Raw genomic sequence first — 23,165 nt, forward strand, 5'->3', positions numbered from 1 at the left:
CCCCAGAGAGCTCAGTGCATTCATGTTGCTGGAGACCTGGCTCCTTGCTGCAACCCTCGGATAGTACGGTACCTAGAACAGGAGGACTTCTTTCTTCCCAAAAGAAGCCATGGGCCTTAAGGCAATCTTAAGCCTTCAATAACATTAAAAAAAAATCTGTACTCATGAAATACATGAAATTTGTATACCTGAAATAAAATAAAATAAAATAAAAAGGCAACCTCAGGGTGCCTAGCAACCTCTTGGCTGTGACCCCATAGGGCACCTGCCACGTTGTGCTAAGACTGATGTCCAGAAAATGACATTCGTTACTGGCAGAGGATTGTGAAAAGGCTCCTTTGACAGGAGCGCTGACCTTTGAGCTGTGCCTGCCAACGAACATTCACCTGTTTCAAATGGGACCAAGCAACCTGTGCAGGGTGACAGAGCCAGACTCCAGCGTCGCTGGCTGACCCGGATCCCAGGGGTGCTGTGCAGATGGCCTCCATCCGTGGGTTTGGCTTTTTCTGTTCACTGTGAAAAGGGAGACTATTTACAAACCCACGTGGGCTGGGCAGCCTCGCTATGCTCCTGCTCATCGAATGCCCAGAACTTCCCCAGCAGCTTCTGACAGTAGGTGCTGGGTTTTGTTTGCTAAGTATTTCTACACTTGGCCTCCACATTGGGTCCTGGCAGACTAACAAGTCTGAGGAACTCCAAGAAAAGAAGTGTGAATTAGGACTCTTCTCTTAGCCAGGGAACTGCTCTACAGACTGCACTTTCAAGATGCTGTACTAGAGAAGCCTTCGAACACTCCCAGCACAAAGAAATGACCCATGTGGAAGGTGGTAGGAGCGTCCCGATCTGATCAGCACATATTTGTGTACTTGTGTGGAAATACACGTACAGTACTCCACAGAGATGTACAACTACTGTGTGTCAATCAAAAACAAAAATATATTTTATTGTATTAAGATTTATTTATATATTTGAAAGGCAGAGTTACAGAGAGGCAGAGAGAGAGAGAGAGAGAGAGAGAGAGAGAGAGAGGTCTTCTATCTACTGGTTCACCCCTCAAATGGCAACAATGGCTGGAGCTCTGGTGATCCAAAGCCAGGAGCCAGGAGCTTCTTCCAGGTCTCCCATGTGGGTGCAGGGGTCCAAGCACTTGGGCCATCTTCTACTGCCTTCCCAGGCCATAGCAGAGAGCTGGATCAGAAGTGGAGCAGCCAGGACTGGAGCTGACGCCCATACGGGATGCTGGCACTACAGGCGGCTGCTTTACCCACTATGCCACAGCGCCAGATCACAGAAATATATTTTAAGGAGTAGGCATTTGGCACAGTGGTTAAGATCCTGCCTGTTACTCCAAAAACCTCCTGCTGGGCTGGCGTGCTGGGACTTGGCCTGGTCCACCCAGCCGGGCGCCTTGCTCAGATTCTAGTAAGAAAGCCAGGGCTTCTGACCCACGACTGTCCCTGCCTTTGTTTTCTATGGCTACTGTAACAAATGACCACAAACCAGGTAGCTTAAAACAACACAGGTTTTCTTTATTTAAACTTGCAGTTTTGTAGGTGAAAAGTCCAAGCCAGGGTCACAGGGCTGAAGTCGAGCTGTTGGCAGGGCTGTGTTCCCTCCTGGGGCTCTGAGGCAGCATTTGCCTTTTCTAAAACCTCTAGCAGCCACCCGTATTTCTTGGCTTGAGACCTCTTTTTTCCAACTACAAAACCAGGTGTATTGCAGCTGCCTGGCCATTCATCCCTTTTTCCGTAGTCACATCTTCCTCTAACTCGAATCCCTCCACTGCCTCCTGTCTCCCCTCTAAAGACCCTGATGATCGCTTGGGCCCATCCTGATAATCCAGGATAATACCTTTTCTCTTCCTCCTCCTCCTTCTCCTCCTCTTCTTCCTCTTCCTCTTCTTCTAAGATTTCTTTATTTATCTGAGAGGCAGAATTACAGGGAGAGAGAGAGAGAGAGAGAGAGAGAGAGAGAGATCGATCTTCCATGGGCTGGTTTACTCTCCAAATGGCTGCAATGGCTGGAGCTGGGCTGATCCAAAGCCAGGAGCCAGGAGCTTCTTCCAGGTCTCCCAGGTGGGTGTCAGGGGCCCAGTTACTTGGGGGCATCTTCCACTGCTTTCCCAGGCCACAGCAGAGAGCTGGATTGGAAAAGGAGCAGCCGGGACTTGAACTGGTGCCCATATGGGATGCTGGCGCCGCAGGCGGGGGATTAACCTACTGCGTCACAGCGCCGGCCCGACATCTGAAATATACAGTCTGTGTCTGATCCAGTCTTCCCCGTTGGCTGATGTTTGGGGGAATTTTTAACTGAGAGTCCTATTTGGGGATCTTGGAGTCATGTGATATCCGTATGGAACTCTTTTGGTCGGTGAATGATTTATTCATGTAAACTGATGCACACAGAATCCTTAAATGTAAGAGCTTTACAGACTCATTCTCATAACAACCTTATCAAGTATGTATGAGGCCATTATTAGTCATCTTCTCATCACAACTAAATCCCAGACACAGCTTCTTATGAAAGGAGGTTTATTTTCTCTCATGTTTTGGAGGTTCACAGTCCAAGATTGGGGTGGGGCCCATGTGCCTGGCTGTTTGGCGAGGCCACTGACAGAACGTGTGCAGAGGAGCAATCCCACGGCAAGCCAGGAAGTGGACAGAGAACACTGGGTTTGACTCAGGCTTGTGTGACCAATCCTCTCAGAAGAACTTCCCTCCAAGAGCAAGCCCCCAGTGGCTTGAGGACCTCCCATTAGTCCACTTCTGATCACCATAACTGGGTTGTTTCCACTTTTGTTACCTTTACCTAATGGTTGGGGTGTAACAGCCACATGAGTTTCGCAGGCAAATCTTATTCAAACCATAGCAGGGTACTTCAAAAAAGTGCATGGATGAGCAGGCATTTAGTGTAACCATTGACATCCCTATTCCGTAGTAGGGAGGTTCAATTCCTGGCTCCGGCTCCTAACTCCAGCTTCCCGCTAATGCAGAGCTTAGGAAGTAGTAGTGACGGTTCAAGTAACTGGGTTCTTGCCACCCATGTAGGAGAGCCAGATTTTGTTCCTGGATCCTGGCTTCAGCGCCAGCCTGGCCTTGTCATTTGAGGAGTGAGCAAGTGGCCAGTAGTGCTCTCTCTCTCCTATGTGTGTGTGCATGTGCACACATATATGTATTTAAACTCCTGGAAAATGGGATTAGAAGTTTATTTTGGGGCAAAAATATATTGAATTCCAGGACTAAGTTCTTACATAGCTTGTTGAGCCTTCCTCTGTGACACCAACATCCCATATGAGCTCCGGTTGGAGTCCCGACTGCTCCACTTACGATCCCGCTCCCAGCTGAGGTGTCTGGGAAATCAGTGTAAGATGGCCCGAGGGGGCCTGCGCTGTGGTCTAGTGGGTTAGGCCTTTGCCTGCTATGCCAGCACCCCACACAGGTGCTGGTTTGAGTCCTGGCTTCCTCCACTTCCAGTCCAGCTCCCTGCTGGTGGCCTGGGAAGGCAGTAGAGGATGGCCTAAGTCCTTGGGCCACTGTACCCATGTGGGAGACCCAGAATAAGCTCTTGGTTCCTGGCTTTGGATTGGCCCAGCTCTGGCTGTTGCATGAATTTGGGGAGTGAACCAGCAGATGGAAGACCTCTCTCTCTGTCTCTCTCTCTCTCTCTGACTGTAACTCTGCCTCTCAAATAAATAAATAAGTCTTTTTTTACACCACAGTGCCAGCCTCTCCACGAACTTTTTGAGGTAGCTTTGTACAACTGTTACCATTCTCCTCGTTTTATAAATCAGACACAGAAAGGAAAAACCACCTGTCCAAATGCAAACAGCATGTGCCAGCAATGGGACTGGAAGCCAAGCTGTCCTGAATCCCTGATTCTAACCACCACACCCTATCCCCTGCTACACCATTCTCTAGGTTTCTCCTCACTGCTTTTGTTTTTTAAGATTTATTTGGTTATTTGAAATTCGGGGTCACAGAGACAAAGAGAGAGACAGACAGAGAGAGATCTTCCATTTGCTGGTTTCTCCCCAGATGGCCACAACAGCCAGTGCTGGGCCAGGCTGAAGCCAGCAGCAGGCACATTAGCAGGGAGCTGGATTAGAAGCAGAGCAGCCTGGGCCGGCGCTGCGGCTCAACAGGCTAATCCTCTGCCTTGTTGCGCCGGCACACCGGGTTCTAGTCCCGGTCGGGGCACCGATCCTGTCCCGGTTGCCCCTCTTCCAGGCCAGCTCTCTGCTGTGGCCAGGGAGTGCAGTGGAGGATGGCCCACGTGCTTGGGCCCTGCACCCCATGGGAGACCAGGAGAAGCACCTGGCTCCTGCCATCGGATCAGCGCAGTGTGCCGGCTGCAGCGCGTCAGCCACAGCGGCCATTGGAGGGTGAACCAACGGCAAAAAGGAGGACCTTTCTCTCTGTCTCTCTCTCTCACTGTCCACTCTGCCTGTCAAAAAAGAAAAAAAAAAAAAAAAAGAAGCAGAGCAGCCTGACCTTGAATTGGCGCTCATATGGGATAGTGGCATTGCAGGTGGCAGCTCACCTCGCTGTCCCACAACAACAGCCCCTTTTCTTCACTCCAGCCCTCTGCCACTGGGCTGGGCAAACTTTGCGATCCATTCTTCAGCTAAGCCAACTCCTGCCCCAGTAACAACTTCTCTCCCTTGTAGCTGGTGCTCATCTTCTCCTCCAGTTCAGACCTTGCTCCTCTCTTGAACCTGCTGCAGCATCACCTCACCCCGCCAGGGAAGTCACAGGGGGCTGCTGGCTCCCCATGTGATGCCCGTGCAATGCATGAACTGTGGGCACCCAGAGCTGCTCTCTTCCGATTCCAGTTTGAGCTCCAGGTTCACTTTGATGCGGCTGCCCCTGATTTGCTGTAAAACAATCTTGGATGCAGCTTCTCTCAGAATTCCCCATGGGGAGCCAGGTGAGAGCCTGCAGGTAATGCACCACCCCCAATCCCACCTGAGACTTGGAACGGAGAAAAAGCACGGCCCACTTCTGACCTCTCTCTCCGGTGTCCCCGGGCAGCTGGCTGGAATGGGGGTGGAGTTTTCTGTGCCTTGGAGCTGATCTCAGCACTTGGGGTGAAGGCACCTGTCTGCTATGTGAAGAGAGGATGCAGGGAGCCCAGCATTCAGGCCCAGACTCTGGCTTCCTAAGGAGGGATCTGGAAAAACTTCTAAGTCAGGGCCAGTTTCTTTGATTATACGCCGGGGCAACAGCATCCCAGCCCACCAGGGGCCCTCGGTGTGGGGTGCTTATGTATCACCGTCTGCTGTGGTTCGGATAAGACTTAGCACATCCCCAAAACATTCTTGTGTTAGAAACTTGGTTTCCACTGTGGCCTTGGGGAAGGAGGTTAGGTCACAGGGCCATGGCCCTCAGAAGGCATTAATGCTGGTCTCTGGGGGGTGAGTTAGGTCTCACAGTCTGCACGTGGCTACTTTGCTTTCTACTTCCTAGCACCGTGTGAAGCATCCAGCTTTCCCACGCCACCCCCCCCCCCCCCCACCGCCCCAGGTGCCGGCCTCAGATATTTTGTTAAGTAACACAAATGGGACTAAAATGCCTTGAAACCCAGAACTTTCACACTCCTTTGCTTGAGTGTAGGAAATATATCTTACATTCTGACTGCCTGCAAATATACATATAAACCGTACACAAAGGAAACCAATGCCACACAATATAATACTTATTATTACTTAATGTACTAACACATAATTTTTAACATGATACTTTTTTTTAAAAGACACGTACTGGTGGTAACCCCTAACCCTTCTCCCCAGACAGACAGACTTGCTTCCTTCTTTGTCAGAATGCCCATGCAAAGCTCTAACTCAATACCTCTCCTGGTGCACTGGAGTTTCTGTGTCCTTCCCTCCTGCTAGGGAGAAGCTGTCCTTTTCATGTTTGCATCCAGAGCACAGCGACTACCCACTCAGTGAGGCTGAATTCAAAGAGTGAATGAAAAATGCCTGTCTGTGTGCTCCACAAGGTCAAAAAGGATGGATGGCTCCCTCAGTGTTGCACACAGCATGTCTGGTGTGGGAGAGCTCAGAACTTACCAGGGAGCAACCTGGGCTCAGGGAGGGAATCCTAGGAGTGAGTACCTCTGCCACCTGCAGGGAGGCCCTAAATGCACAGAGGTTGAAGACTTTAACCATTTCCCTCCCTCCATTGTTTTTTTTCCTCAACAGACTTGTTTTCATCGCTGTGCTAGAATGCTTGATGCCTTCCCCAGTCTGCACTGCCTGTGCAGACTCAAAATTTGGAACATTTGGCATTTTTGCAAAGTCGGTCTCTAGGAAACATGCCCATTGCTGAACACATTGGATGTGGTTTAGGTAGCAAAGCAGATGACCTAACAAGGAATATATGTGCTGAGCCTAGTTCCTGTTAAATTAATAGATTCACGTTCTGGCACATTCACAACCTCACAAGTCATAGCAACCGGATGACGGCATGGCAACACAGCAGCTGTGGCCACTGCACATGAGAAAACCCGGAGCCCAGTGTCTCTGGAGAGAACACAGAAAGCGCTTCTATAACTGCCGACTTGTGCAGGATTGGCTGAGGGGTGGGGCCACGGGGCTGCTGCAAGTAGATGCCTGCCCTGGTCAGCGATAAAGGAGGCTGACAGCTCTCCTGCTTCCTAAAACTTTGCTTTCTATTTTAAAAGTAAATAATTTGTTCCAGCAGAGAGAAAACCATGCCGAAAGACACTGTCAAATGCACAGAATATTCTGCCTTGTTCTGGAAGCAGTGTGGATGTGATTCTTTTTCTTTTTAAAGATTTATTTATTTATTTGAAAGGCAGAGTTACAGAGAGGCAGAGAGAGAGAGAGAGAGAGAAAGTCTTCCATCTGCTGTCACTCCCCAAATGGCCACAATGGCTGGAGCTGGGCAGATCTGAAGCCAGGAGCCAGGAGCTTCTTCCGGGTCTCCCATGTGGGTACAGGACCCAAGCACTTGGGCCATCTTCCACTGCCCTCCCAGGCCATAGCAGAGAACTAGATCGGAAGTAGAGCAGCCGGGACTCTAACAGGCACCCATATGGGATGCTGGCACTGCAGGCAGCAGCTTTACCCACTATGCCACAGCGCTGGCCACAGACATGATTCTTATCAGGGGCAGCCCACGGTTTGCTGTTCTCCTGCAGGACAGAAGCCTTTCTTTCCAGCTTTTAGACCTCTCCACCAAAGTCACCTCCCCCTTCTGGCTGCCAGAGGTGAAGCCCCCTCTTTCGCGCTCTCCTTCCAGGACCAGGGCCTGACTTCTGGTTGTGTGCAGACCTCAGGGATCGGGGTAATTGCCCCAGGAGGCAGAAGATACCTGGACAGATGTGGGTTCCTGGGACATAAAGCCTCCAGCATGAGCTGCCAGGTAGGTGACACCCAACACAGGGCTGCATCGGACCGGGCAGCAGTCTGCTTGTTCTGCAGGAGTTTGAGCCAGACCTCCTGTTCTTGGGATTTACCTGCCAAACTTTTTGCTTCTGTGGGAATCAGGAACGACCCATGGAGTTGGCATTCGGGCCGCCAGTGATTTCTCTGTTACAGGGCTTGATAGTAGTAGCAAATTCCCGGCAAACACAGCCACTCAAGACAACAAACATCTATCACCTCCCAGTTACGGTGGGTCAGGGATGCAGGAAGCTTAGCTGGGTACCTCTGCATCAAGAGGTCTTTTTTTTTTTTTTTTTAATTTATTTATTTGAAAGGCAGAGTTACAGAGAGGCAGGGGTAGAGAAAGAGAAGTCTTCCATCTGCCACAACCGCAGGAGCTGGGCCAATCTGAACAAGGAGCTTCTTCCGTGTCTCCCATGTGAATGCAAGGGCTGAAGCACTTGGGCCATCTTCCACTGCTTTCCCAGGCCATAGCAGAGAGCTGGGTCTGAAGTGGAGCAGCTGGGACTCGAACACGTGCCCATATGGAATGCCGGCCCTGCAGGCGGTGGCTTTATCCACTACACCACAGCGCCAGATCCTCAAGTAGTCTCATAAGGTTGTAGTCAAGCTGTTGCCTGGGGTTGAAGGCTTCGTTGGCAGGTCTGATTGGTGTGTGGAGTGGGATCCCTTTCCAAGTTCATGGTGGTGGCCAGGACTCCCTCTGTTTGCACTGGCTGCCTTAGGACATGGCCATTGGCTTCTCCCCTCAGTGACCGATCCAAGAGAGAGTGCAAGACATCACCCAAGCTCCTGTGTTTTCAATAGCTGAGTCTCAGAAGTGACATCGCATCACTCTGGCCGTGTTCTGTGTTGTTAGAATCGAGTTGATGACTCCAGCCTCCACATAAGGAGATGGCATTACACCAGGAAGTAAATTCCAAGAGGCAGAGATGGTTGGCAAGGGCCGTCTCACAGGCTGTCTACCACGTCCTCCACATCCTGCCCCGGTACTCCAGCAAATGCCTCCCTACACAGAGCGAAGGCAGTGTGTGTGTGTGTACGTGTGTGTACGTGTCAGGCCTTCCCACATCCACACTGTATGCTAATGACTCCTGGGCATGCAGAAATACTGAATATTCATGAAAGTGTGCCTGAGGATTTGGAATCACAATATTGAACAAAGAAATCCTCTGCTCTTGTTTTAGCGGATGGATCCCGGGCAGCACCACCAGCTCTCCTCCTTGGCTGCCTTAAGCACAATGCACCAAGGAATCACTTCTGTCTCCTCCCTCTCCCCATCACGGTGTGCTGTCACACAAACGTCAGCGCTTTCTAATTGCTGGACCTAATCATGCATTTATTTCTCAAAGCCGTGTTATTTTTCTTACATCACACATTTTGTCTTCATAATGTGCCATTAGTGTCCGGGAGAAGTGAGAACCAGCGCACGTGGAGGATTTCCCGTTGCTAGGGGAGGCTGGATCTCATTCCCCAATGCAGCTTCCCAGGAGGTCTGAAGAAGCAGACCTGGGGACCGGTTCCCAGATGTCATTTTCCCGCCCATGTAACACCCACCTTTCCTTGACAAAGCCTGCACTCTTGTCTACAGTTGGCTGTGCTGTAGCAAAAAAAAAAAAAAAAAAAGGTAGAGATTTCATCTGAGCAATGCGCTGGCAGAAGCAGCACTTAAAGGGAAAATTGTGGAGCCCTCGCTGAGGCTTTTGAGCCACCTTTTAAAGGTCCCTGTTTTCCACGCCAGGCTACAAGGCGGCTAAAGTTTCTGTTACGAAAGCCCTCCGCTGCAGTTTCCAATGCGCGCTTTCAAAACAAAACAACCGACACAGCAAAGGCTAGCCCCATTTTCTTCCCAGCCTTCCGGGATCCGGAATTCTTCCTTGAGCACCGCCGATTAGCTAAGCGCCAGCTACTTACAGAAACCCAAAAGGTGGCCCTTTGTTGTCATTTTCAACTCCGAGAGCAAAGGCATTTGGTTGGGGCCTGCACACATTTCAGCATGGCTACGGCCTGAAGCTCCACTTCCCAGGACTCCACCCTCCCTGCCAACCCACTTTCGGCCGGCGCTGACCCGGGAACGCATCAGGCCCGAGCGTGGGGTCCTCCCGGGACTGAGCGCCCCGAAGAGCAGGAGCTCGCGGGCGCGGGGGGAGGCGGACGCACGCGGCTTTGCAGCTCCAAGAGGTCCCCCGAAGCGCGGCGCGCGGTAGGCGCCCTGCGCCCTCAGCCCCGGGGGGACCTGTGCAGGGGAGGCAGGGGCTGGGGACCCGCGTGTGAAGGCCCAGCTCTGGCAGGAGCCCGGAAAACTCGGCAGGCACCGCGTCCCCACGGGATTTCTGGCCCCAATACCAAACAACAACTTTGTTTCTTCTCTCTCCCCCCACCCCTTTGTGTGTGCTTTTCCTGGAACTCCGGCTGCCCTGGGCTCCCCCGAGCTAAGTCTCCGGGGCTCCTAACCCCACCTTCCCGACCCGCCGGAGAGCAGGGCTCAGCGCGGCGCCTCCGACCGACCGCACTTCCCCACGGGCGCGGGGGTGCAGCCCGGTCGCGGGCTCCCGCAGCTGAGGGCGCGGCCAGCCCGGAGCCGGCGCCGGGGGCCCCCGGGCGCGGAGCCGGGGGCGCGGGCGTGGGCGGGGCGGGCGGCTGCAGGGCCCCGCGCGCCGCCGCGCGAGCTGCTGGGTCACAGCCGGGCCGCGCCGCCCGCTCGGCGAGGAAGTGACGACTGAGCCGTCCCGACAGCAACAAAGTTTGAGCCTGCGGGCCGCGCTCTGCTGCGCCCCGCGGCCCTCCGAGCCACCCCACCCCGGATCCAGCGCGCAGGTGAGCCGCGGGCTGTGCGCCCCTCGTCGCGCCGCCGGGGTCGCGGGTGGGGGATGTGGCGGACCGGGCCGGGCCGGGCCGGGCCGGGCGCTGCAGGGGAGTCGGGGGCCGCCGGCTGCGCCCCTGTGTCGCCGCTGGTCCTACCGCGGGACCTAAAGCAGCCCAGGGGCTGCAGCCGGGCTCGCTCCGGGCGCGGCTTGCGAGGGGAGCGGTGCGGGGAAGGGGCTTCCCGGGGCCTGGGTCTGGAGCGTGCCCCGCTCCCCGCAGGCTGGCCGCAGCCGCCCCCCGGCCCCCGCCTGGTGCTTCCTCTGCGCAGCCCTCCGCGAGGTCGCGGGAAGGAAGTTAAAGGAACTTTCCCCCCCACTTTTATTTGCTCGGCCCTCCTGTGTCGCGGAGCGGAGCAACTCAGAAGTTTGGGAAAAACAACCCGAGGCGCTTCGAGAAAACAGAACCCTAGCCGCCCTCGCACCCCCACCGCGTAACCCCCCCAAGCCCCCTCCCCCACCCCGCCCGGAGCCGACCGTAATGGCTAAGGCCTAACACTTTGCAATGTAGCCATAAAAACTGTCAGCGCGCCCACGTACAGATGGGAGTGTTTTCTATATAAAACTCGAAGAGCCGCTTGCACCGGACTCCGTGGCATCGCGTGCGTGCGTGTGTGTGTGTGTGCGTGTTTCCTAAAACCGTGGGGCTGCAGGCTGTGCCGGGGAGCCCCGGCGGTAGTTCCCGCCGCCCTGGGGGAGCCTCGTGGCGCAGCTGGGAAGTTCGTGACATCCCTGCAGAGCGAGCCCGGGCTGGCGGGCCGCGCGCCCTGGCCTGGACGCCGCGGTGGCGGCGGCGACGGCCCGGCCACGTCGGTGTGCGCTGGAATTGTGCGTCGGAGCCTGGAGACTCCGGGATGGGCTGTCTGGAGGCAGAGTGGTGCAGTTGCTAGCAGCAGCTCCCTGGCGGCCTGTAATTACGGCGTGATTGCACAGTCGGGCATTGTTGGCGTGGATGTTTATACACAGGCTGTTGTGCAAGACGTTAGTGGTGGCGAACGAAACGCAGCTTTGCGTTGCCCATGTCCAGGGCAGATCTGGGCCCAGGCTGCAGGCTCCAAGTTCTCTGTGCCCTTTCCTCTTAGCGAGGTGTTTGATTTCCTTGCTTCTGTCCTCCACCTTTGACAGCCTGCTGAACGCCTCCGGACGGCAGGATCCCACCACTCTTTCCTACCTTGGGTAGCGTGAACACTAACCCAGGAACTGTACCCTTATTTGTGTCCGGAGAAAAACGTGGGGTGACGTCAGCAGGAAAAGGAGCTAGGAGATGGGTGTTACCCTCCCTCAACCGGAAAGCTGTGTGATTGAGCAAAAATGCAGGGGAGTCTGCACCGGGGCCTCCCTCCTAAAGAGAGCTCGCAGACAGACCATGTGGGACCGAGCTGGCCGGCTAAACTTCAACCCTTGAAGTTATCATCTGCAGAAACTCCGTGGGCGGGTCCTAACTCCTTGTATTCTTGGCTGCGGCTTTGAGACTCTGTGACGGTGTCTGGGGCAGGGGCAAGGCTGGTGAGGAAGTGACTCATGGACGTTTTCTCCAGAGGAGCCCCTGGGCCAGCTTCCTGAGCAAGGCGTGCAGCATGGCCAGTGCTGTGGGCCCTCACGTGCCCTGCAGGAAGGGAGCCCAGCTCTTCCTGGAGGGCTTCCCGGGCGGCTGCCTGTAGTAGAGGGGTTTACAACTCAGTCGGGAAGTGCGAGCCGGGCTTACGCAGGGCCGTCCTCCCCACGTCCCCCACGCTCCGTGTGCTCTCGCCCTGTCCTAGGCAGACAAACTCGCAGGGCAGCGCTCGGCCCTGCCGGGTTGCTTGGTGACCCAGTGGCACCGCCCTACAGCTGTGCACAGGCAGCCTGTGTGCTCAGAGCGGCGGGCACGCTGGGGCTCCTCCATGCCTGCCCTGCTCTCCAGCCACACACCCAGTCTTCATCTGGGCGGCAGACGCTGTTTTGCAGCCCTGTGCCAGCTGCCCGTTACTGACACAGCGACCATTTGTCAGATGCCAACATTAAGGCACAGTTCCTAACAGGGACCCATGCGTTTCCAGAGACTTGAGGACAGTCGGGAACGAGGTTGAGGACAAGCACCAGGGCAGTAGGGGTCAGCACAGCTTGCACAGCCCCCAGCCTTGAGGACATTCAGGTCTTTACTGAACTTGACCCTCAAGGCCCTGGCTAGCTGCTTCACTGACCAGGACTGCTTGAGCGAGGGCCTTCTGGAGCCCGTACTAGTGTTGAGTGGCAGGAGAGGGGTGCGTCGTCTTCTATGCCCAAAGCAAAGGGAGCTATGAGTTGCAATCCTTCTTGTCCACATAGAGCTTACAGAGTCTGAAGGTGCCCAGAGACCCCTGGCACGTGGCTGGGAGAGCGATGAGGAGTGGCACCTTGCAAAAGCTGGGGAAGGAAGCAAGCTGAGCTCCTGTGGAGTTAGGGAGCAGTCACCACCCACATCTTCAGTTCAGCCTGGCAGATGGCTGTGCGAACTCGGGCCCTTTCCCTGGCTGGCAAGGCCAGGCCTCTGCACTCAGAGCTTGCCCTGCAGTCCAGTTGAAGACCAGAGGCTTCATCCTGACTTCCTCGCCCACCTTGGGCAAAGGCTGATTTATGGCTGGTAGCTGCCGCCCAGTGCCTCCCCCCACCCCATGCACAATTAGGAGCAATGCTGAAAAAGCTCTGAGGCAGAACTCGACAGGACATAAAAAATCGTTTTATTGTTCTAGGAGGAACAAACAGCTGTAGGTAAGTCAGGAGCTCAGCAGCTCTGGCAGAGACCCTCAGGTGGCCCCCAGAGGGCCAGAGAAGAGGCCTGGAGCGGGTGGTGGTGGGGATTAGGATGGCCTTTTGTGCAGTCCAGGCCTGATATCTCTATTCTCTTCATCTGCCTCCTCGTGGCTGCCTCACTCCCCAGCCTGCAACTCAGTGATCTGACGTCACAACTCAGCTCCAAAGAAGGCAGCAGAATATCCCCAGGTTGCTAAAGAGGGCGTCCCGGCGTGCAGGAAGGCGCTGCAGGCTTCCAGACGCCATGGCTGGCGGTTCTGTCCGCCCCACAGGAGTGTGCATCTGTGGAACGTACCCCGCCCCCTCTGTGTCTCTTCTCACTGAAGCATCTCTTTGTGAGATCCTTAAACCTTCCTTTTCCTCGCCTACATGACACGGGGCAAGTGCAGCACGACTTTCTGTCTCAAGTGGCTCTTGAAATACACACAGGGCTTTGAATAAGCCTCAGATAAAGGGCTGCTCTGTAATCTCGCTTTAAATGCCTGTTTGCAAGGGTCACCCTCCTGCTCAACAACCTTCAATGGCTCCCCACTGTCTGCAGGGTGAGGATCAGTGTCTAGGCTGGTCGTCAGGGCCTTCCCCACAGGGGTCTGGCCTCTGCTGCTTGCCTGCCCTACTCCTCAGCCCTGACCCAGTGACCCGTCTGTGTGTTTGGCCAAACCACAGGTGGCAGGTAGTCCTGCCTCCCATGCTTCCCTGGAGGCCTGGAATGCCTCCGCCACCCTCCCTTCTGTGTGGCTTCGTCTTGCTCCCCTCCAGCTCTCTCCGTGGTCCCTTCCTCTTGAATTTCCTCTTGCCCACCCTGTGGGCCTCCCCAGGGGACTCCAGCAACATCCACTGGTGCCCTGTATTGAGAAAACCTCCTTCGGGCCATGGCCTCCATAACACCCTTTGTTCAGCTCCTAAAGTGTGCCCTTGGTGGGGGAAAAGTATTACTATCGCTTTTCAACTAAACTGGAAGCCTCTATTTTGCATATCTTTGTATTCACAGGAGCAGCGCTCTGCTCATAGCCAATCCCGGGAAATGTTTGATGGTGGTGGTGGTGGTGATGATGACGATGATACAAGTGGCAGTAGCCATCGTATTTCGTCCACTTGTGCACAGACACACACGGACGCCGGGCACCGAGGACCATCTGAACGTTCTACCCAAGCCGCTCGGCCTCCTCTGACCCGCTGGCCTCTCCCGGGCTCCTCCCTGCTTTGACTTCACTGTTTTGCTCCATTTCCCAGCACCTCTTTCCCCAGGGGTCGGCCTGGCTCCTTCTTGACCTGATGTGAACCCCATTGACCTGTCCCACGAGGCCTCAGTTTTGAAGGAAGAGGACTTATTGTCTGCATTGGCCTGGCGGGCAAAGGAGGTAGGACCAGCCTCAGACGGGACGTGCAAGGAGGGTGAAGAGATGTTTCCAGCCTGGTTTGTTGTGCCCAAACAGGTGAAACTGTAGAACTGAGGCTGGGTAAATCCTTGCACTGATTTTTGGATGAGGATTCTGTTGCCTCCACCCACTTCTCATGGTGCTGCTTCTTCTTTTTTTAAGATTTATTTTATTTAATTTTGAAGGACAGAGTTACAGAAAGGCAGAGACAGAGAGAAAGGTCTTCCATCCACTGGTTCACTCCCCAGATGGCCGCAACGGCCAGAGCTGCGCCGATCCGAAGCCAGGAGCCAGGAGCTTCCTCCGGGTCCCCAACGTGGGTACAGGGGCCCAAGGACTTGGGCCATCCTCCGCTGCTATCCCAGGCCATAGCAGAGAGCTGGATCGGAAGAGGAGCAGCCGGGACTAGAACTGGTGCCCATATGGGATGCCGGCGCCTCATGCCAGGGCCTTAACCCACTGCGCCACAGCGCCGGCCCCGAGTTCTCATGCTTCTTAGTCACAGCTTGGCCTTGTAATGTGTGTTCTTTCTTTTTAAATCAAGATGATATTCACACACCATAGAGTCTACCCTGTGAGCTGCATTCTTGCTCTGCACCTGTGTCTTTCACTTAGCGACATCTTGGAGATCGTTCTCTCTCAGTATGTGTAAATGGGCATCGTTTTTCCCAGTGGTTTAATTCTGTTCCACTACATGAAAATCTCATAATTTATTTTAGTCTCCTTTTGAATAGCATTTGGGTTATTCATAGTTTCTGTGACTATACATGATGCTACAGTTAATATGTTGTATTCACTTTTTTTGAATATTTGAATATTTGAAAAGCAGAGTTGACAGGGGGAGAGAGAGAGAGAGAGAGAGAGAGAGAGAGAGAGAGAGAGAGATCTTCCATCTGCTAGTTCACTTGCCGAATGACTGCCACAGCCAGAGCTGGGCAGGTCCGAAGCCAGGAGCCAGGAGATTCGTCTGGGGCTCCCATGTGGTTGCAGGGCCCAAGGACTTGGGCCATCTTCCACTGGTTTCCTAGGCCATTAACAGTGAGCTGAATCAGAAGTAGAGCAGCTGGGACTGAAACTGGCACCTATATGGGATTCAGGCATTGTGGGCTGTTGCTTTATCTGCTACGCCACAATGCCGGCCCCTTGAATTCACTTTTAATTAAAAATTCTTTATGAACATACAAGGGAAACTAGGATTCACATAGAAAACTATTTCTGAAATGTTATGTATTAGCTGAATTAAATAAGTTTTTTTTTTTTTTTTAAGATTTATTTATTTCTTTGAAAGGCAGAGTTACAGAGACAGAGAGATCTTCTATCTGCTGGTTCACTCCTCAAATGGCTGCAAAGCATGAGCTGGGCTGATCTGAAGCCAGGAGCCAGGAGCTTCCTCTGGGTCTCCCACGTGGGTACAGGGGCCCAAGGATCTGGGCCATCCTCTACTGCTTTCCCAGGCCATAGCAGAGAGCTGGAGTAGCTGGGGTAAGAACCGGCACCCGTATGGGCTGCTGGCACTGCAGGCAGCAGATTTACCTGCTACGCCATAGCGCTGGCCCCAATAAGTTGTATTTTCTAGGCTCTGCTGTTTCACAAGACTTCTGGTACAGGGTAGGATGTTAGATCTGTCGTTGTCTAGCCCAGGGTTTTCGGTAAGTGCACGTACTGCCCCTGTGAGCCTGCGTGGAAGGATTTCAGACAAGGAAGGAAAACCGCGCTGCCTCTGTCACTTCAGCTGCGGCTCAGAAACAGGGTCACTTGTCTCCCGTCTCACCGCTGTCGAGTGAAGAGTCGGGCACAAACCCGCATTGCTTTTCCACCGCCCCCTGCGGTGACCGCTTCGTCATCACGGTCATCCATCCCTGCACGGCTGTTTGTAAACCCTTCAAGACTGTATACAAAAATTAAAAAAAAAAAAGAGAGAGAGAGAGAGACAAAGAAAACCCAGGAGCTAAGCCACTGCTTGGGAAACCCGCGTCCCTTATTGCAGTTCCCGGTTCAGGTCTCGGCTCTGCTTCCAGTTCCAGCTGCCTGCAGTGCGCGCCCTGAGAGGCAGCGGCCGGCGACTCAGGTAGTTGAGCCCCCATGGCGGGGACCCAGATGGAGTTCTGGCCTCCTGGTTCTGTCCTAGATCAGCCCTGGCTGTTGCGGGCATTTGGGAAGTGAGCCAACAAATGGAAGACCTGTCTCTGTCTAGGTCTGCCTTCCAAATGAATACTTTTTATTTTTAAAGGGAAAAAGAAAAAGCAGACAAAAATAAAGCAAAAAACACAACCCCAAAACTGGGCGAGGAGAGGAAGTGTTGCAGAGGAGCCAGCGTGTGTATGTAGTAGATCTCTTCCCCTTCCACTCCCTCCTGGCAGTGCTTTTTGATCTGAATTGCTGTCAGCCTCTTGAGTCCCCAGAGCCTTCTAACTGGACCCCGTTGGCAACATGGTTACTTCGTTTGTTCTAAGTGCAGAACATGGGCTGAGCAGAAGACAGGAACCACTTCCGCTTCCCCATCCAGTTCCCAAGAGACACAGAAGGCCCAGGAGCACAGACGTGGCACCTCTTGGGCAGCTGGAATATGTGGAGCCAGCTGCCGCCACGGGACTTTATGGGACAGCCGCCCTGCTCGCAGCACAGGGTGAGGCCAGGGAGGGTGCAGAGCGCGTCCTGCATGCTCCTTCCCCCCAGGAGGCTGGCAGCCCAGCTGCTGGTCTCCCTGGCCCTATCTGCTGGGAAGAGCTGACTGCAGGGGGATCTGTCCAGGGAGGATGGAATTTGCTAGAGTAGAATTTTCTGGGGCTCAGATTCTAAAGCGAGTGTGTAAGGTGCAATTAGGATGATTTCGGAAGTCCTTTAGCAGGTACCAGGTAGACGCCAGGCGCCCTGGCTTGGACAGGTAGGTTCCCCCGGTTCCAGAGGGCACAGCGTCCAAGGGGAGCACCAGACGAAGTGGGAGCTGTGTGTGTGGAAGACGCAGCCTCACTCAGCGTGCTGAGATGTTTGCGCTGAGATGTCCCGCAGGCAGCAGGCAGCAGGTTCAGGGCTCGCCTCTGAATAGAACTGCAGGTTATTTTTTCTTGTTCTATTCTGTTCTGTTTTTTTTTTTTTTTTTCCCGTCCCCCTCCCTCCTTTCCCTCCTCTCCTCCCTCCCTCCCTCCCTCTCTGCCTCTCATTCTGCTAAGCTTGACCATTTGAATTTTCGTATGTTACAAAAACATACTAAGAGATCCCCTGTCATGTGCTTCATGGGAAGATCATGAGTGCTGTGAGTTAGGAAATAACCGCATGAGGTTGTGCAAGGTTGAGTGCCTGGCCAGGGTGGCACGGCGAGGCGGCTCATGGGGTAAGTTGTGAACTGCAGTTGTGTCACTCAAGGCTGCAGAGGGAAGCTTATGCTTGGTGTGGGCCTGGAAGAGGGCAGTGCCCATATGTGTAGTGGACACTTGGCCCTAAGGCCCTTGTCCTCTCTGTCCCTTGTCCTCTCCTCTCCTCACTTCCTTATTGCAGGCGACCTGCAAGGAATCTCTCAGCATGAATCTGTGTCTGCTTCCCTTGTGGCTTCCCAACAGCTTGTGCACAGGCAACTTGGAAGCCAGTAGCCACTTGTGGACCCCCCACTTCCACCTGCACTAAAAGGGGTAGAAAGACTCAGGATTTTTGTAACCATTTTTAAAAAATACTTATTTATTTATTTGAAAGTCAGAGTTAGAGAGAGAGAGAGAGAGAGGGAGAGAGAGAGAGATCTTCCACTGCTGATTTACTCCCCAAATGGTTGCAACAGCCTGGGCTGGGCCAGGCCAAAGCCAGGAGCCAGAAGCTTCATCTGGGTCTCCCACGTGGATGGCAGGAGCCCAAACACTTGGGCCATCCTCCGATGCTTTTTCCAGGTCATTAGCAGGGAGCTGGATCAGAAGTGAAGCAGCCTGGACACAAACTGGTGCCCACATGGGACACTGGTGTTGCAGGTGGCGGCTTAACCTGCTATGCCACAATGCCGGCCTCTCTGGTACCGTCTTTGAAGGAGGCTGTGTTACCTTACCCAGGTGGCATGTAGGATTTACTTCCTCCGTCGTGGCTACAGCTGCAGCAGTGGTCACCTGGCCCTCTCTCGTGGTGTCTGAGGTGCTGTCATTCACTCATGCCACATGCGTTTGTTAAGCTGGGGGCCTGGCTCTGCTTGGGACTCAGGATGCGAAGATAAAGAAGCTCCAGGCTCTTGTGCTCTGCAAGGAAGACAGACAGGCGCCCAAGCCAAGAGCAGTGAAGTGCTACAAAGGTCAGTGTGCAAGTGCGGAGGAGGGACCGGCCACTCTGCCGGGGCCAGGGAAGAGAAGCCTCGGGGAAGATCTAGAGTGGCCTCTGTGCCTTGCATGGTCCCGGCCTTGGATGCTGTGGGATGAATGAAGGAGAGGCTCCCTGGAGTTGTTGAGAGAAACCCTGAGAGACACAGGCAGCAGCCCGGGCGAGGCCTGGGTGCTGCACAATGTGGTGTGCTCTGGGAACTGCAAGTGCGGTGGCCCTGTGGTGCCACCCGCCAGGCACCGGCAGAGCTCAGGCCCTAGGGCCGCCGCTCCTGTCACCCAAGAGGATGATTTTGGTTTTGTTTATTTTTTATTTGAGAGGGAGAGAAAGAGAGCTTGCATCTGCTGGTTCACTCTCCCCACATGAATGCAAGCGCTATGGCTGGGCTGGGAGCAAAGCTGGGAACCAGGAACTCAGTCCACGTCTCCCATGTGGGAGACCCATCCGTTGAGCCGTTACGTAGTCTTCACTAGGATGCTGGAGTCAGGAGCCAGAGTGGGGGATTGAACCCAAGTATTCTGATGTGGGATGCAGTGTCTTGACCACCAGGCCAAACATCTGCCCTAGCTAAGAGGGTTGTCTCTTGAAGACAATAGGGAACTACTGAAGACTAGAATGTGTGTGTGTGTGTGTGTGTGTGAGAGAGAGAGAGAGAGAGAGAGAGAGGGACAGACAGACAGACAGTATCACGATTCCTTCGTTCCTCCCTCCCCTCCTCCCTTCCTCCCTTCCTTCTTTCCTCCTTTGCTAAGATTGATTTGTTTGTTCAAAAGGCAGAGTGACAGAGAGAGAGAGGGAGAGAGAGAGAACTTTCATGTGCTGGTTCAGTCCCCAAATGGCTGTAATGGCTGGGGCTGGTCAAGGCTGAAGCCGGTAGCCCAGATCTCCACCCGAGTGTCCCACATGGAGGGCCCAAGCACGTTGCCATCTTCTGCTGCTTTCCCAGGTGCATTAGTAGGGAGCTGATTCGGAAGCAGAGCAGCTGAGACTTGTGGCTTACCTTGCCGTGCTGCAAAGAGACCAGTGAGGAGGTCAGTGCAGTGGCTGGGGCGGATGAAGCCAGTCTGAGCCAGAGAAGTTGCTTTTTGGGGGAGGGGGAGGAAGGGAGATGCTTGGTTGCCAAGGTGTCAGGGTGGGGGCAGGGTTGACAGGTATGGAGGTCCAATCTAAAGTGTAGTGCAACCAGGAGGCTGGGGTTGGTGGTGCCTATGGGACATCTGAGGAAGATATCCAGTGGGCAGCTAGACATCAGGCAGGGCAGGAGATCCCCATGTGATGGCAGGGGGCTGTGGTTGCCTACCCCAGACAACTTCCATGCATGCTAACTCTAACCCAGCCGCTTCAAGCAAATATCCTTTAAGTGAAAACCGCTGCGGCTTCAAGACAGAGGGAGACAGACTGGATTACTTCCTGTTGAGCCCTGTGTCCGTCAGACACCGCGGGGCCGGATGTGGGGATCGCCGGCACACAGAAGGCAGTTAGAGCTCGGGACGCCGACGACATCCCCCACGGAGAACACAGAGGAGTGAGGGGCTCAGCATTGAAGGGGTGCAGTTAACAGGTAGCAATGGAGACTGAGGAGGATCCAGTGGTGAGAAAGGCCAGAAACCGGAGGAGGATGTGTCCCCAAAGCTGGGGGAGGAGCAAGCTATGTCCTTGATCCAAACGGGTGCTGTGCTTCTGTGCAGCATACGGCACATGGGAAGGTCTCCGTAAATGTTAAATTGATTTGAAATTGGCCAACTGTAAGGGCTGGCATTGTGGCCTAGCGAGTAGAGCTGCTGCTTATGACACTGGAATCCCATATGGGCACCGGTTCGAGTCCTGGCTGCTCTACTTTGGATCCAGCTCCCTGCTAATGGCCTGGGAAAACAGCAGAAGATGACCCTGAACCTGTGTGGGAGACCTGGATGAAGCTCCTGGCTTCAGCCTGGCCCAGTGCTGGTCATTGCAGCCATCTGGGGAGTAGACCAGTGGATGGAAGATCTCTCTCTCTCTCTTTCTCTCTGTAACTCTGACTTTCAAAATCAATCAATAAATCTTTTAAAAAAAAGGAAATTGACCAATTGATTAGTAGAGAAGTCAAGAAAGATAGCCTTGAAAAACACTTATTGATTTAGAAATTGGAAGGTTACTGGGGGCTTTGCTAGAGGGGCTTCTCATTGGATGTTGCCTTCCTGTGAAACAGGCAGGGTGGGGAACACCTGCCCTGGGTCACAGTGGCACCTGTGGGTCCTAGAACCAGAGCCCCCTGACTCCCAGTCTACCTTTCCCTGGGCGGTTGGGGAGATAGGGACGAGTCCAAGGCAACAGGACACCTCTGGTTTCTGAGATTAATTTCCCAAACCAGGGCATTGGGGCCGATCCAGGGCTAGCTTGTTATTTCCAGCATTTATGGCATTTGCCATTATTTGTGTTTTTTTTTTTAAGATTTATTTATTTATTTGAAAGTCAGAGTTATGCAGAGAGAGAGGGAGAGAGAGAGAGAGAAAAATTTTCCATCTGCTGGTTTTCTTCCCAATTGGCCGCAATGGCTGGAGCTGTGCGGATCCGAAGCCACGAGCCAGGAGCTTCTTCTGGGTCTCCCACGCAGGTGCCATCATCTGCTGCTTTCCCAGGCCATAGCAGAGAGCTGGATTGGAAGTGGAGCAGCAGGGACTTGAACTGGTGCCCATATGGGATGCTGGTGCTGCAGGTGGCGGCCTTACCTGCTACGCCACAGCGCTGGTCCCCCTTATTTGTTATTCCTGGGAAGCAGTGGTCCTCTCGGGTGGTGTGGGAATTTTAGCCCCTTTCACAGAAGGAGAAATGAAGCCTTGAGCGCAGGGTTGTCTCGGGGGCAACAGGATTTTGTGTGCAGGTAGAAGGAGGAGCTGGGTTTTAGGATTTTGTGTGCAGGTAGAAGGAGGAGGTCTGGGTTTTAGGCCTGCAAACAGTAGAAACTGATTCTGACCGACTTGAAAGTATTTGTTGGAAGAATATCACTGCATGTCTTGGAGAATGAGACTCAGAAATCGATCAGGGCTCCTGGGGAGTTGGGTGGCCTGAACCCCAGCCAGAGTGACATCATTGCTGGCTTGGCATCGCTGCTGTGGAGCTGCCACTGCCTCCAGGCTGAGTTCTGAGCTCTGCCTGCTGTTTTATGTCCTTCACTCCTGAGGCATAGCCCGGGCCAGCACCTGCGTGGCCCAGTTGGGTCGGCGCTCATGTTCTTGCTGTTGGGATTCTGAAGAACAAGTCTCTTGAGGCTGCAGCATCCTCGGGGCGGGGAGAACTCCGTCTCCACTGGGACCCATCATGCCAGGTGCAGTGCAGGGGCCAGGTGGTCAGGCACACCCCTCATGGAGCCTGGAGCCTCTCTGAGCCCTGAGACGGAGCTGATGGGGCAGTCTGCCAAGAGAGGAGGAGACAAGCCCTCCCCTTAGCCCACACCGTCCACATCTTGATCTTAGTCTTCTTGGGCCCCTCGCTGGCTCCCTAGCCTTCAGCTGAGCTCAAGGATTCTGAGATGCACGGGAGCTCTGAGCATTGCATTAGCGATTGGATTTCTCCTCTGGGAATTGGAACCATTCCAGTGGAAAAGGGAGGCGACTTCAGTGCCGGGATCCTCCACACACCCTCGATTCCGCGTGGAGGACTCAGTGCCGCCCCATGCAGGCAGGGCCCACGGCTGGGTGCTCGCTCCCTAGCTGGCAGTGACAGCTTGAATTGTGTTTCTCCCCAGAGTTGGGTGAGACCCAAGGTCGGGGAGAAGGGGGGCGGGGTTTGGGAGTTACCACCTTGCCTCTCAGATGAGAGGTTGGAGTTCCAGCTTCAGGCTCGTGGGAGGAACAGCTAAGGTGCCTGGTGTCCCAGCCGCTCAGGGGGGAGCCTCTCCCGTGCTGGAGAAGTCACCTGGCTGAGATGTTACCCAGTCTCCTGAAGGGGAGGGCTTTGGGGCTGTCAGCATCCCCTGTCACTCCTCATCCATCTCCCAAGGGAGGCTCTGCCTCCTGCTCTCCTCCGGCCCCCAGCTCCTAGAGGCAAGGGCCTTCAGTTCTGATACCCTAGACAAAGGAATTCATTTCCCTTGGGAAGGGACACCTGCAGTTTTGAGCTTTCTGGCTGTGGGCTCTGGGGATTGCCAGCATTCCCAGAGGAACGTTCCTCTGGTGCCCAGAACGGGAAGCCGTTGCCCCCACAAAGTCGAGCGTGTCGGGGCCTGGAAGTGACTGCTGCTGCTGAGGCTTAACCACGAACGTCGGGTCAGGACAGCCTCCAGGGAGGGGAGGTGCGGGGCCATTCTTGGCCAGTGTTGGTGTGGCCTGATTTACACTGAACTTGCCCATTTATGTCCAGGCGAAGTGAAGTTGTGTTAAAAGAGCATAAAACAGAGAAGAAGGCTCAAATGACCAGAGTTGTTTTATGAAAACACGGCTTTGGTCATGCCACCCTTCTTCTTCTTTTTTAAGATTC

At 54.1% G+C, this 23,165-nt stretch overlaps 1 protein-coding gene across 3 annotated transcripts in view; it reads left to right on the forward strand.

Annotated features, from left to right (window-relative positions):
* Positions 1 to 10,106: 10,106 nt before the first annotated feature.
* The window catches only part of MIDEAS (mitotic deacetylase associated SANT domain protein), a 75,983-nt gene continuing 62,924 nt past the window's right edge, over positions 10,107 to 23,165 (forward strand). For 2 of the 3 annotated variants that reach the window (XM_062181182.1, XM_062181185.1), the window contains exon 1: positions 10,107 to 10,225. The gene's annotated coding sequence lies outside the window, so the exon portion shown is untranslated. Of the gene's footprint in view, positions 10,226 to 14,032; positions 14,403 to 23,165 lie in introns of all 3 variants that reach the window. The other variant, XM_062181183.1, reaches the window with a different exon arrangement.

The sequence above is a fragment of the Lepus europaeus genome, chromosome 22 (genome assembly GCF_033115175.1).
Source record: "Lepus europaeus isolate LE1 chromosome 22, mLepTim1.pri, whole genome shotgun sequence".
In the NCBI taxonomy this organism is placed as follows: domain Eukaryota; kingdom Metazoa; phylum Chordata; class Mammalia; order Lagomorpha; family Leporidae; genus Lepus; species Lepus europaeus.